This window comes from Monodon monoceros, unplaced genomic scaffold (genome assembly GCF_005190385.1).
Source record: "Monodon monoceros isolate NGI ecotype Baffin Bay Population unplaced genomic scaffold, NGI_Narwhal_1 Super_Scaffold_20, whole genome shotgun sequence".
Taxonomy (NCBI): Eukaryota; Metazoa; Chordata; class Mammalia; order Artiodactyla; family Monodontidae; genus Monodon; species Monodon monoceros.
The window spans coordinates 21,143,444-21,155,738 of NW_021703777.1; positions in this window are offsets into that span (position 1 = coordinate 21,143,444).

Sequence of the window (12,295 nt, forward strand, 5' to 3'; positions counted from 1 at the left end):
CATGACATCTATCCCGGCCAAGTCCTAAGTTTATATTTTCCTCGACCTCTGCCCTGAACTCTAGACTCACATTTAACTGCTTCCTCAACATGCCCATCTGGATGTTTAAAGGCATCTCAAACTTGACATACCCCAAAGCAAACTATTTTCTCCCTCACCCCCAGGGGCAATTCCCACAGTCTTTTTCACCGGGGCAAATGGTACCTCCTTCTTTAGTTGCTCATACGGAACACCTTGGACTCATCCTTGGCTCATCTTTTCCTCTCACTCCCCACATCAGCAATATCAGCTGGCTCCAGATTTGAATATGTCTGGAATTGGACTACTTCGCACCACCAGATACCACTCAGGTGGAAGTCAGCATCACCTCTTGGCCCGGATTATTGCAAGTCTTCTAATTCACTTCCCTGCCTCTGCCCTTCCTCTCCTCCCCACTCTCCAACCAGAGTCAATTTTCTTCAGTACAGTCAGAATGATCCTAAGTGAACCTACGTGAGATCGTGTCTCTCCTCTGCATGATGTGTCCCACTTCCCAGAGTGAAACCCGAAGAGCTTGAAAGGGCCTGGAAGGCTCTATATGGGTAGGCTGTATTTCTGGGTATCTCTCAAGCCTCACTGTCCTTTGGGACCTTCTTTGAACATGCCAGACTTGCTTCCACCTCCAGGTCTTTGTGCCTCCTGTTCTTTCATCCTTCAGATGTCCTCACATGTGCTTTCTCAACTCCTTGAGTCTCTGCTCATGTGTCATCTTATCAGATAGGCCTTCCCTCACACACTATATTAAGTAACACCACACTCCTATAACCCTCTCTGTCCCCTTTACCCTGCGTTATTTTCCTTCATAGAACTTCACAGTACTTCTCTCCATTGTATGTGCGTGTGTCTGGATATATACATTTGTATATATTGTACATATAGTATATTTATATTTCTCTCTATATTTGTGTATGTATATGTGTGTTTGATCTTTGTCTGTCTTCACCACCAAGAATGAGGTAAGCTCTATGATAGAAAGCATTTTGTTTCATTCATTGTTACAGCTCCAGTACCTAGCATGTTGCAGGTGTTCAATACATATTTGTTGAATGAATGTTGAATCAATCTAGTCAGTTTATACACTGGCTAAAACTTACATGCAATATATAAAATAAAAGGTATTAAAATTTACCTAAAATTTTCCAGAATTGGACATCTTGAAAGGCATTGAAAGAAATACGGTATTTACCCTTGAAGCACATTGAAGCCATATAATGTCTGATGAATAGTGGACTGAAATCCACCATCTTTGTGCTCCGTGAGTAGACTGCCTAAAGGTCATCGGATAGAACAGAGCTACTAACTAACATTACTTAACCGTTTGTTGGCCTTGTGCTGAATCACAAAACGTTAAATTTACTATATGTTTTTCATTTTTACCAATTGCTATTAAATTTTATTACTAAATACATGTTATATACCCAACTAAATGAGTATATTATGAATGCTGTGGTTCACTATTGCAAATGCTGAAGAATCCAGAATGATGCTTTATGAAGGAATATCCATCATTGAAGTCAGGAATTGTGTTCTATTTATCATCCTATTGCCAAAGCTAACTGTGTATGTTAAAGATTTCTTGATGTGAGCTGTTAGCATATTAAAGTATATTTACTGAAATTCAATACCTGATTCAAATGACATATAATTTAAATATACTTATGAAAACCACACGATAAATTTATTTAGAACAGGGCAAAACTAAGGAAAAAATTTTACTTAAAATACCACACTAATAGCTAACCTAGTTCCTTGTAGACCAGAGAACAGTGCAAATCTAAAATTTCCTATTTCCTTTCTTACATATTTTAGTGCTTGATCTTCATCTTTAAAATCAACCTAGAGTAGTAAAAATACAATATTAATCAGATTGTATATTTTGATGCCTGTGATTATAGAAGCCATGCACCAGGGTGGTTGGTGTGTGGGCTTTGGACTTTTATTGCCTGGATATGAATCTGGCTCCACCACCTCCTGGCTGTGAGTCTTGGGCAAACTATCTCATCCAAGTGTGTCTGTTTCCTTTTAAGGTTGTTGTGAGGAATAATAAGATGGTTACAGGTAAAACACTTAGAATAGTGTTAAGCACAGAGTAATCACTCAACAAATACTAGCTATTATTATTAGCTACATATAATGTAAATAAAGTTCTGCCATCACATTCCCCCTTTGTAGCTAATGGGTTGAATTAATCCAATTTGCACTAATTTGTTGAAAATATCCAAATAGTCTCACGTGAAATTACTCCTAAAGAAAGAATCTTTTATACAGCAGAGGAATGCTTAGCACCTTCTTTAGATATGCCAGGTTCTCTCCAGGAATCTCCTGATCACATGCACTTCAGATGTCATAATTGGTACTCAGAGCCCTTAGAGATGTTTCCTGGGTTATTGCTTAGAAAAACCTCTGAGAAAAGCCATAGTAAACACTAGCTTCCAATGTGCTTCATTTTTTTTTGGCTGAGCTGAGTGGCTTGCGGGATCCTAGTTCCCCAACCAGGGATCGAACCCTGGCCCCAGGCAGTGGAAGTGCAGAGTCCTAATCACTGGACCGCCAGGGAATCCCCAAAGTGCTTCATTATTGAAACTTAATTTTGAGATCATGACAGAATGTGATAATCCTGATTAGTTTACTAATTCTCTTCATTTTAGACTTTCTTCAGCTCTCTTACCCCCAACACCCATTACCATGCACACACACACACACACTCTTATATCTCACACACCACACTTAAAAATGAGAGAAAATGATTTGTTATATAAGTATATTGGCCTTAATGTATATGCTTTTGAATCCTGTTTTAGGGAAGATTGTATTTTAGTAAAGATTTGTATCCTTACCTTAACCTCCTTCCTAGCCTTATTAATTCTATGAGACATGGTAGACTAGTCTTATGCTGAATTTGAAATTGTTGGGTATGTTATGATTTAAGGTACTTCATTCATTCATTCATATTATGGATAGACAGGTAAAACATGGATAATTTTTTTCCTGATTGGATTTTCTTAATCGGTTTTAAAAAACTGAGGTGAAATTGACATAACGAACAATTAACCATTATAAAGTATACTATTCAGGGGCATTTAGTGTATTCCCAATCTGGTCAACCACCACCTCTCTCTAGTTTCAAACTTTCTTAACACCCCAGAATAATACCCCATACCCGTTAAGTAATCACTCCACATTCCGTCCTTCTCTCATCCCCTGTTTTATGACTCTATGGTCTTGCCTATTCTAGTTATATCATATAAAAGGGATCATACAATATGTGAGTTTTCGTGTCTGGCTTCTTTTCCTTAACATAATGTTTTTAAGGTTCATCTAACTGTACCATGTGTCAGTACTTTGCTCCTGTTTATTGTTGAACAAAATCCCACTGTATTTATATATCACAATCTATTTTTCCATTCATCCATTGACAGGCATTTGGGTGTTTCCACCTTTTGGCTTCTATGAATAATGCTGCTATAAACATTCATATACAAGCTTCTGTGTGGATATATGCTTTCATTTCTCTTGGGTGGAGTGGAATTGCTGGGTCATATGGCAACACTATGTTTGACTTTTTGAGGAACTGCCAAAATGTTTTCCACAGTGGCTGCATCATTGTACATTCCCACCGGCAACACACAAAGGTACATATTTTGTCATATCCTTGCCAATACTTACTTTCCATTTTTGTCGTTGTTGTTTTTATTAAAGCCACACTACTGGGTGTGAAGTAATATCTCATTGTGGTTTTGATTTGCATTTTCTAATGACCAATGATATTGAACATCTTTTCATGTGCTTATTGACCATTTGTATATCTTCTTTGGAGAAACATCTGCTCATGGTCATTTTTAGTTTTTTTTTTTATTTATTTTTTTAAGAAGAAAAAAGAGAATTTTATTTGAGCCAAACTGAGGATTATAACACAGGCAGCAGACTCTCAGAAAGCTCTGAGAACTGTTCTGTCTGTTAGAAGGTATAGTCATATACATTTTTAACATCTTTATTGGAGTATAATTGCTTTACAATGGTGTGTTAGTTTCTGCTTTATAACAAAGTGAATCAGTTATACATATACATATATCCCCATATCTCTTCCCTCTTGCGACTCCCTCCCTCACACCCTCCCTATCGCACCCCTCTGGGTGGTCACAAAGCACTGAGCTGATCTCCCTGTGCTATGCGGCTGCTTCCCAGTAGCTATCTATTTTACATTTGGTAGTGTATATACGTCCATGCCACTCTCTCACTTCGTCCCAGCTTACCCTTCCCCCTCCCCGTGTCCTCAAGTCCATTCTCTAGTAGCTCTGCGTCTTTATTCCCATCTTGCCCCTAGGTTCTTCATAACCATTTTTCTTTTTAGATGCCATATATATGTGTTAGCATACAGTATTTGCTTTTCTCTTTCTGACTTACTTCACTCTGTATGACAGGCTCTAGGTCCATCCACCTCACTACAAATAACTCAATTTCGTTTCTTTTCATGGCTGAGTAATATTCTATTGTATATATGTGCCACATCTTCTTTATCCATTAATCTGTCAACGGACACTTAGATTGCTTACATGTCCTGGCTATTGTAAATAGAGCCTCAATGAACATTGTGGTACATGATTCTTTTTAAATTATGGTTTTCTCAGGGTATATGCCCAGTAGCGGGATTGCTGTGTTGTATGGTAGTTCTCTTTTTAGTTTTTTAAGAAACCTCCATACTGTTCTCCATAGTGGCTGTATCAATTTACATTCCCACCAACAGTGCAAGAGGGTTCCCTTTTCTCCACACCTCTCCAGCATTTATTGTTTGTAGATTTTTTTTATATTGTAAAATGTTTCAAAAATGTTTTTTCTTTTTTTTTTAACATCTTTATTGGAGTATAATTGCTTTACAATGGTGTGTTAGTTTCTGCATTATAACAAACTGAATCAGTTATACATATACATATATCCCCATATCTCTTCCCTCTTATGTCTCCCTCCCTCCCACCCTCCCTATCCCACCCCTCTAGGTGTTCACAAAGCACAAAGCTGATCTCCCTGTGCTATGTGGCTGCTTCCCATTGGTTATCTATTTTACGTTTGGTACTGTATATATGTCCATTGGTACCTCTCCAGCATTTATTGTTTGAAGATTTTTTGATGATGGCCATTCTGACCAGTGTGAGATGATATCTCATGGTAGTTTTGATTTGCATTTCTCTAATGATTAATGATGTTGAGCATTCTTTCATGTGTTTCCTGGCAATCTGTATATCTTCTTTGGAGAAATGTCTATTTAGGTCTTCTGCCCATTTTTGGATTGAGTTGTTTGTTTTTTTGATATTGAGCTGCATGAGCTGCTTATAAATTTTGGAGATTAATCCTTTGTCAGTTGATTCATTTGCAAATATTTTCTCCCATTCTGAGGGTTATCTTTTCGTCTTGTTTATCGTTTCCTTTGCTGTGCAAAAGTTTTCAAGTTTCATTAGGTCCCATTTGTTTATTTTTGGTTTTGTTTCCATTTCTGTAGCAGGTGTGTCAAAAAGGATCTTGTTGTGACTTATGTCATAGAGTGTTCTGCCTATGTTTTCCTCTAAGAGTTTGATAGTGTCTGGCCTTACATTTAGGTCTTTAATCCATTTTGAGTTTATTTTTGTGTATGGTGTTAAGGAGTGTTCTAATTTTATTCTTTTATGTGTAGCTGTCCAGTTTTCCCAGCACCACTTATTGAAGAGGATGTCTTTTCTCCATTGTATGTTCTTGCGTTCTTTATTAAAGATAAGTTGACCATATGTACATGGGTTTATCTCTGGGCCTTCTATCCTGTTCCACTGATCTATATTTCTGTTTTTGTGCCAGTACGATACTGTCTTGATTACTGTAGCTTTGTAGTGTAGTCTGAAGTCAGGGAGCCTGATTCCTCCAGCTCTGTTTTTCTTTCTCAAGATTGCTTTGGCTATTCGGGGTCTTTAGTGTTTCCATACAAATTGTGAAATTTTTTGCTCTAGTTCTGTGAAAAATGCCAGTGGTAGTTTGATAGGGATTGCATTGAATCTGTGGATTGCTTTGGGTAGTAGAGTCATTTTCACAATGTTGATTCTTCCAATCCAAGAACATGGTATATCTCTCCAACTATTTGTATCATCCTTAATTTCTTTCATCAGTGTCTTATAATTTTCTGCATACAGGTCTTTTGTCTCCTTAAGTAGATTTATTCCTAGGTATTTTATTCTTTTTGTTGTAGTGGTAAATGGGAGTGTTTTCTTAATTTCACTTTCAGATTTTTCATCATTAGTGTATAGGAATGCAAGAGATTTCTGTGCATTAATTTTGTATCCTGCTACTTTACCAAATTCATTGATTAGCTCCAGGAATTTTCTGGTGGCATCTTTAGGATTCTCTATGTATAGTATCATGTCATCTGCAAACAGTGACAGCTTTACTCCTTGACAGCTTTACTTTTCCAATTTGGATTCCTTTTATTTCTTTTTCTTCTCTGATTGCTGCGGGCTAAAACTTCCAAAACTATGTGGAATAATAGTGGTGAGAGTGGGCAATCTTGTCTTGCTCCTGATCTTAGTGGAAATGGTTTCAGTTTTTCACCATTGAGGACAATATTGGCTGTGGGTTTGTCATATATGGCCTTTATTATGTTGAGGTAAGTTCCCTCTATGCCTACTTTCTGGAGGGTTTTTATCATAAATGGGTGTTGAATTTTGTTGAAAGCTTTCTCTGCATCTATTGAGATGATCATATGGTTTTTCTCCTTCAATTTGTTAATACGGTGTATCACATTGATTGATTTGTGTATACTGAAGAATCCTTGCATTCCTGGGATAAACCCCACTTGATCATGGTGTATGATCCTTTTAATGTGCTGTTGGATTCTGTTTGCTAGTATTTTGTTGAGGAGTTTTGCACCTATATGCATCAGTGATATTGGCCTGTAGTTTTCTTTCTTTGTGACATCTTTGTCTGGTTGTGGTATCAGGGTGATGGTGGCCTCATAGAATCAGTTTGGGAGTGGTCCTCCTTCTGCTACATTTTGGAAGAGTTTGAGAAGGATCGGTGTTTGCTCTTCTCTAAATGTTTGATAGAATTCGCCTGTGAAGCCATCTGGTCCTGGGCTTTTGTTTGTTGGAAGTTTTTTAGTCACAGTTTCAATTTCAGTGCTTGTGATTGGTCTGTTTATATTTTTTGTTTCTTCCTGGTTCAGTCTTGGAAGCTTGTGCTTTTCTAAGAATTTGTCCATTTCTTCCAGGTTGTCCATTTTATTGGCATATAGTTGTTGTAGTAATCTCTCATGATCCTTTGTATTTCTGCAGTGTCAGTTGTTACTTCTTCTTTTTCATTTCTAATTCTATTGATTTGAGTCTTCTCCCTTTTTCTCTTGATGACTCTGGCTAATGGTTTATCAATTTTGTTTATCTTCTCAAAGAGCCAGTTAGTTTTATTGATCTTTGCTATCGTTTCCTTCATTTCTTTTTCATTTATTTCTGATATGATCTTTATGATTTCTTTCCTTCTGCTAACCTTGGGGGTTTTTTGTTCTTCTTTCTCTAATTGCTTTAGGTGTAAGTTTAGGTTGTTTATCTGAGATGTTTCTTGTTTCTTGAGGTAGGATTGTATTGCTATAAACTTCCCTCTTAGAACTGTTTTGGCTGCATCCCATAGGTTTTGGGTCGTCGTGTTTTCATTCTCATTTGTCTCTAGGTATTTTTTGATTTCCTCTTTGATTTCTCCAGTCATCTCTTGGTTATTTAGTAGTGTATTGTTTAGCTTCCATGTGTTTGTATTTTTTTACAGATTTTTTCCTTTAATTGATATCTAGTCTCATAGCGTTGTGGTCTGAAAAGATACTTGATACGTTTTCAATTTTCTTAAATTTACTGAGGCTTGATTTGTGACCCAAGATATGATCTATCCTGGAGAACATTCCATGAGCACTTGAGAAGAAAGTGTATTCTGTTGTTTTTGGATGGAATGTCCTAAAAATATCAATTAAGTCCATCTTGTTTAATGTATCATTTAAAGCTTGTGGTTCCTTATTTATTTTCATTTTGGATGATCTGTCCATTGGTGAAAGTGGGGTGTTAAAGTCCCCTACTATGATTGTGTTACTGTCGATTTCCCCTTTTATGGCTGTTAGTATTTGCCTTATGTATTAAGGTGCTCCTATGTTGGGTGCATAAATATTTACAATTGTTATTGTAAAGGGATTGATCCCTTGATCATTATGTAGTGTCCTTCTTTGGCTCTTGTAATAGTCTTTGTTTTAAAGTCTATTTTGTCTGATATGAGAATTGATACTCCAGCTTTCTTTTGATTTCCATTTGCATGGAATATCTTTTTCCATCCCTTCACTTTCAGTTTGTATGTGTCCCTAGGCTTAAAGTGTGTCGCTTGTAGACAGCATATATACGGGTCTTGTTTTTGTATCCATTCAGCCAGTCTAGGTCTTTTGGTTGGAGCATTTAATCCACTTACATTTAAGGTAATTATCGATATGTATGTTCCTATTACCATTTTCTTAATTGTTTTGGGTTTGTTATTGTAGGTCTTTTCTTTCCCTTGTGTTTCCTGCCTAGAGAAGTTCCTGTAGCATTTCTTGTAAAGCTGGTTTGGTGGTGCTGAATTCTCTTAGCTTTTGCTTGTCTGTAAAGGTTTTAACTTCTCCATCAAATCTGAATGAGATCCTTGATGGGTAGAGTAATCTTGGTTGTAGGTTTTTCCCTTTCATCACTTTAAATATGTCCTTCCACTCCCTTCTGGCTTGCAGAGTTTCTGCTGAAAGATCAGCTGTTAACCTTATGGGGATTCCCTTGTATGTTATTTGTTGTTTTTCCCTTGCTGCTTTTAATATTTTTTCTTTGTATTTAATTTTTGAGAGTTTGATTAATATGTGTCTTGGCGTGTTTCTCCTTGGATTTATCCTGTATGGGACTCTCTGTGCTTCCTGGACTTAACTATTTCCTTTCCCATATTAGGGAAGTTTTCAACTATAATCCCTTCAAATATTTTCTCAGTCCCTTTCTTTTTCTCTTCTTCTTCTGGAACCCGTATAATTCAAATGTTGGTGCATTTGATGTTGTCCCAGAGGTCTCTGAGACTGTCCTCAATTCTTTTCATTGTTTTTTCTTTATTCTGCTCTGCAGTAGTCATTTCTACTATTTTATCTTCCAGGTCACTTATCCGTTCTTCTGCCTCAGTTATTCTGCTATTGATCCCTTCTAGAGAATTTTTAATTTCATTTACTGGGTTGTTCATGATTGTTTGTTTGCTCTTTAGTTCTTCTAGGTCCTTATTAAACCTTTCTTGTATTTTCTCCATTCTATTTCCAAGATTTTGGATCATCTTTACTATCATTATTCTGAATTCTTTTTCAGGTAGACTGCCTATTTCCTCTTCATTTGTTAGGTCTGGTGGGTTTTTACCTTGCTCCTCGTCTGCTGTGTGTTTCTCTGTCTTCTCATTTTGCTTAACTTACTGTGTTTGGGGTCTCCTTTTTGCAGGTTGCATGTTCGTAGTTCCCATTGTTTTTGCTGTCTGCCCCCAGTGGCTAAGGTTCGTTCGGTGGGTTGTGTAGGCTTCCTGGTGGAGGGGACTAGTGCCTGTGTTCTGGTGGATGAGGCTGGATCTTGTCTTTCTGGTGGGCAGGTCCACGTCTGGTGGTGTGTTTTGCAGTGTCTGTGACCTTATTATGATTTTAGGCAGCCTGTCTGCTAATGGATGGTGTTGTGTTCCTGTCTTGCTAGTTGTTTGGCATAGGGTGTCCAGCACTATAGCTTGCTGGTTGTTGAGTGGAGCTGGGTCTTGGCGTTGAGATGAAGATCTCTGGGAGGTTTTCGCCCTTTGATATTATGTGGAGCTGGGAGGTCTCTGGTGCACCAATGTCCTGAACTGGGCTCTCCCAACTCAGAGGCACAGCCCTGATGCCTGAAAAGTAGGGAGTAAACCACCGGGGGAGCATCCAGAAAAGCAAGGCTCTGTGCTGTTTAGGAAAAAACCATCCTGGACAAGCGCCTCAGAGCCCCTCCTCAGACGTTGGGGCTCAGACAGGCAGCGCTTGTCTCTGGCAGACGTGACCACATGCAGGCACTTGTCTGTCCTTTTTCAAAAGTGGGTTGTCTGTCTCTTTGTGTTGAGTTGTTAAGAGTTCTTTATATATTCTGGACATTAAATCCTTATCAGCTATGTGGTTTGCAAATATTTTCTTACATTCTTTAGGTTACCTTTTCACATTTTTGATAATGTCCTTTGACATTATCAAAATGCACAAATGTTTTTAATTTTTATGAAATCCAATTTATCTATTAATTCTTTTGTTGCTTGTGTTTTTGGTGTCAAATCTAAGAATTCATTACCAAATTCATGCAATCTTCAAATTCATATGGAACTGCAAGGGACCCCAAATAGTCAAAACTTTATTTAAAGAAGAAAATGTTCGAGTACTCACACTTTCTGACTACAAAACTAACCACAAAGCTACCGTAATCAAAACAGTGTGGTACTGACATAAGTACCGATAGAATAGAACTGAGATTTCAGAAATAAACACCCCCCAAAAAATCTATGGTCAATTGATTTTGACAAGGATGCCAAGACCATTCAATAGGGGAAAGAATAGTCTCTTCAACAAGTAGTGTTGGGACAACTGGATATCTAAATGCAAAAGAATGAAGCTGCACCCCTACCTCACTGCATATACAAAAATTAACTCAGAATGGATCAACCTTAATTTAAGAGCTAAAACAATAAAACTAGTAGAAGAAAACATAGGAGTAAATATTTGACATAGATAATTTAAATCCACAGATAATTCTCCACTACAGTTAAAAGTGAACATCTCCATTATAACTTTGCCCAAAGACTATGGGAATAGTGGCAAAGCTGACTGACTTGAGTTTTATCTCTTTTCACTCCCCTGTCCATTAACATAGATACTTCATGAGAAATGTCCTTGAAGGTAATCAGAAAGAAGGCAAAAAACAAGTGCCTAGGCTAATAGTAACAAAAAGTACGATTGGCCATAAGTAATAAAAATAAAACCCAAATACACAGGTTAAACCAAATGCACACTTTGGTTTCTAAATTCTTTGCCAGGAAAAATGGTATAAATATAGTGATTAAGAGCACAGACCCTGGATCCAGAGGGGCTGGATTCCAATCCCAGCCTTACTTAGCTGCTTGTCTTTTATTTAATCTCTCTCCATTCCTCAGCTCCCTCATCTTTAAAATGGAAATAATATTAGTGCCTACTTCATGGGGTTGTTGCTTAGCACTAGTAACTACTTGAGTGAGTGCTATTATTTCTAGGACTGACAGAGGATGGATCAGGAAGAGAGGTATTTCTATGCTTCCATGATTATATATAGAGTTGCTAGAAAATGCAGCTCATATGGTAGCCATGAGCATATGCCTTGTAGACCTCCAACTTTGATGTAACTGACCAAGAGCCCCAGCTGCTGTGCTCTGAAATCCATCACCATATTTGCACAGAGGTCTCACTTCCCACCAGCTGCTCCCATCCAGTAACTAAGCACTGCAGGAGTGCTAAGGGAGACCATTCCTGGGAGGTACAGGACGCCTCTTATGGTCAACTTTGGCTTGAGTACTCTTTGACAACCTTGTTGAAATTTCCCTAGTCTGAAGGACAAGCTAGACTTTCCATCCTGCTTTGTCAGCTCTGCATCATGTTCTGATGGCTCTCCCAGCCTTTCCTGGTTCCATCCCTGTATTCTCTCACCCTTTTAATCCTACTTTAGTGTCCGATTCTTAGAGGACTAACACAGTCTGGCATTCAAAACTCTCTTAGCTATGAACTTAACCTATATGCCACCTTATCTACTATCTCTTAGCTGCATGTACCTTCCACTCTTGGTTCCCAAATGTGCCTAATGCTTCCTCATCTTTGAGCCTTTGTCCATGTCCCTTCACTGAGAAAGCACTCACCACCCGGCCATTTTTGCCTATTGGATGCCACTTGTCACTGATCAAGCATCTCAGATGTCACTTTCTCTAAGTCTTTCAAGATCTGCCAACCAGGTATACTCTTTACCTTCTTAAACCTCAATGAATCTTGCCTTTGAGCTTTTTAATAAGCTTATTAACAGCAATAGCTATTTCTTACTTTGAGCCCTCCAAAGTCCCCAGCTTGTATCAAATAGGCACATAATATGTGTAGGATGGAACTGGAAAATTAGGGGGAATTCTAGTGAAATTTAATTTTTAACATTAGGATTTCCAACAGCTTACATCCATTTTGCTTGATATAGCAATAATGAACTCAGAT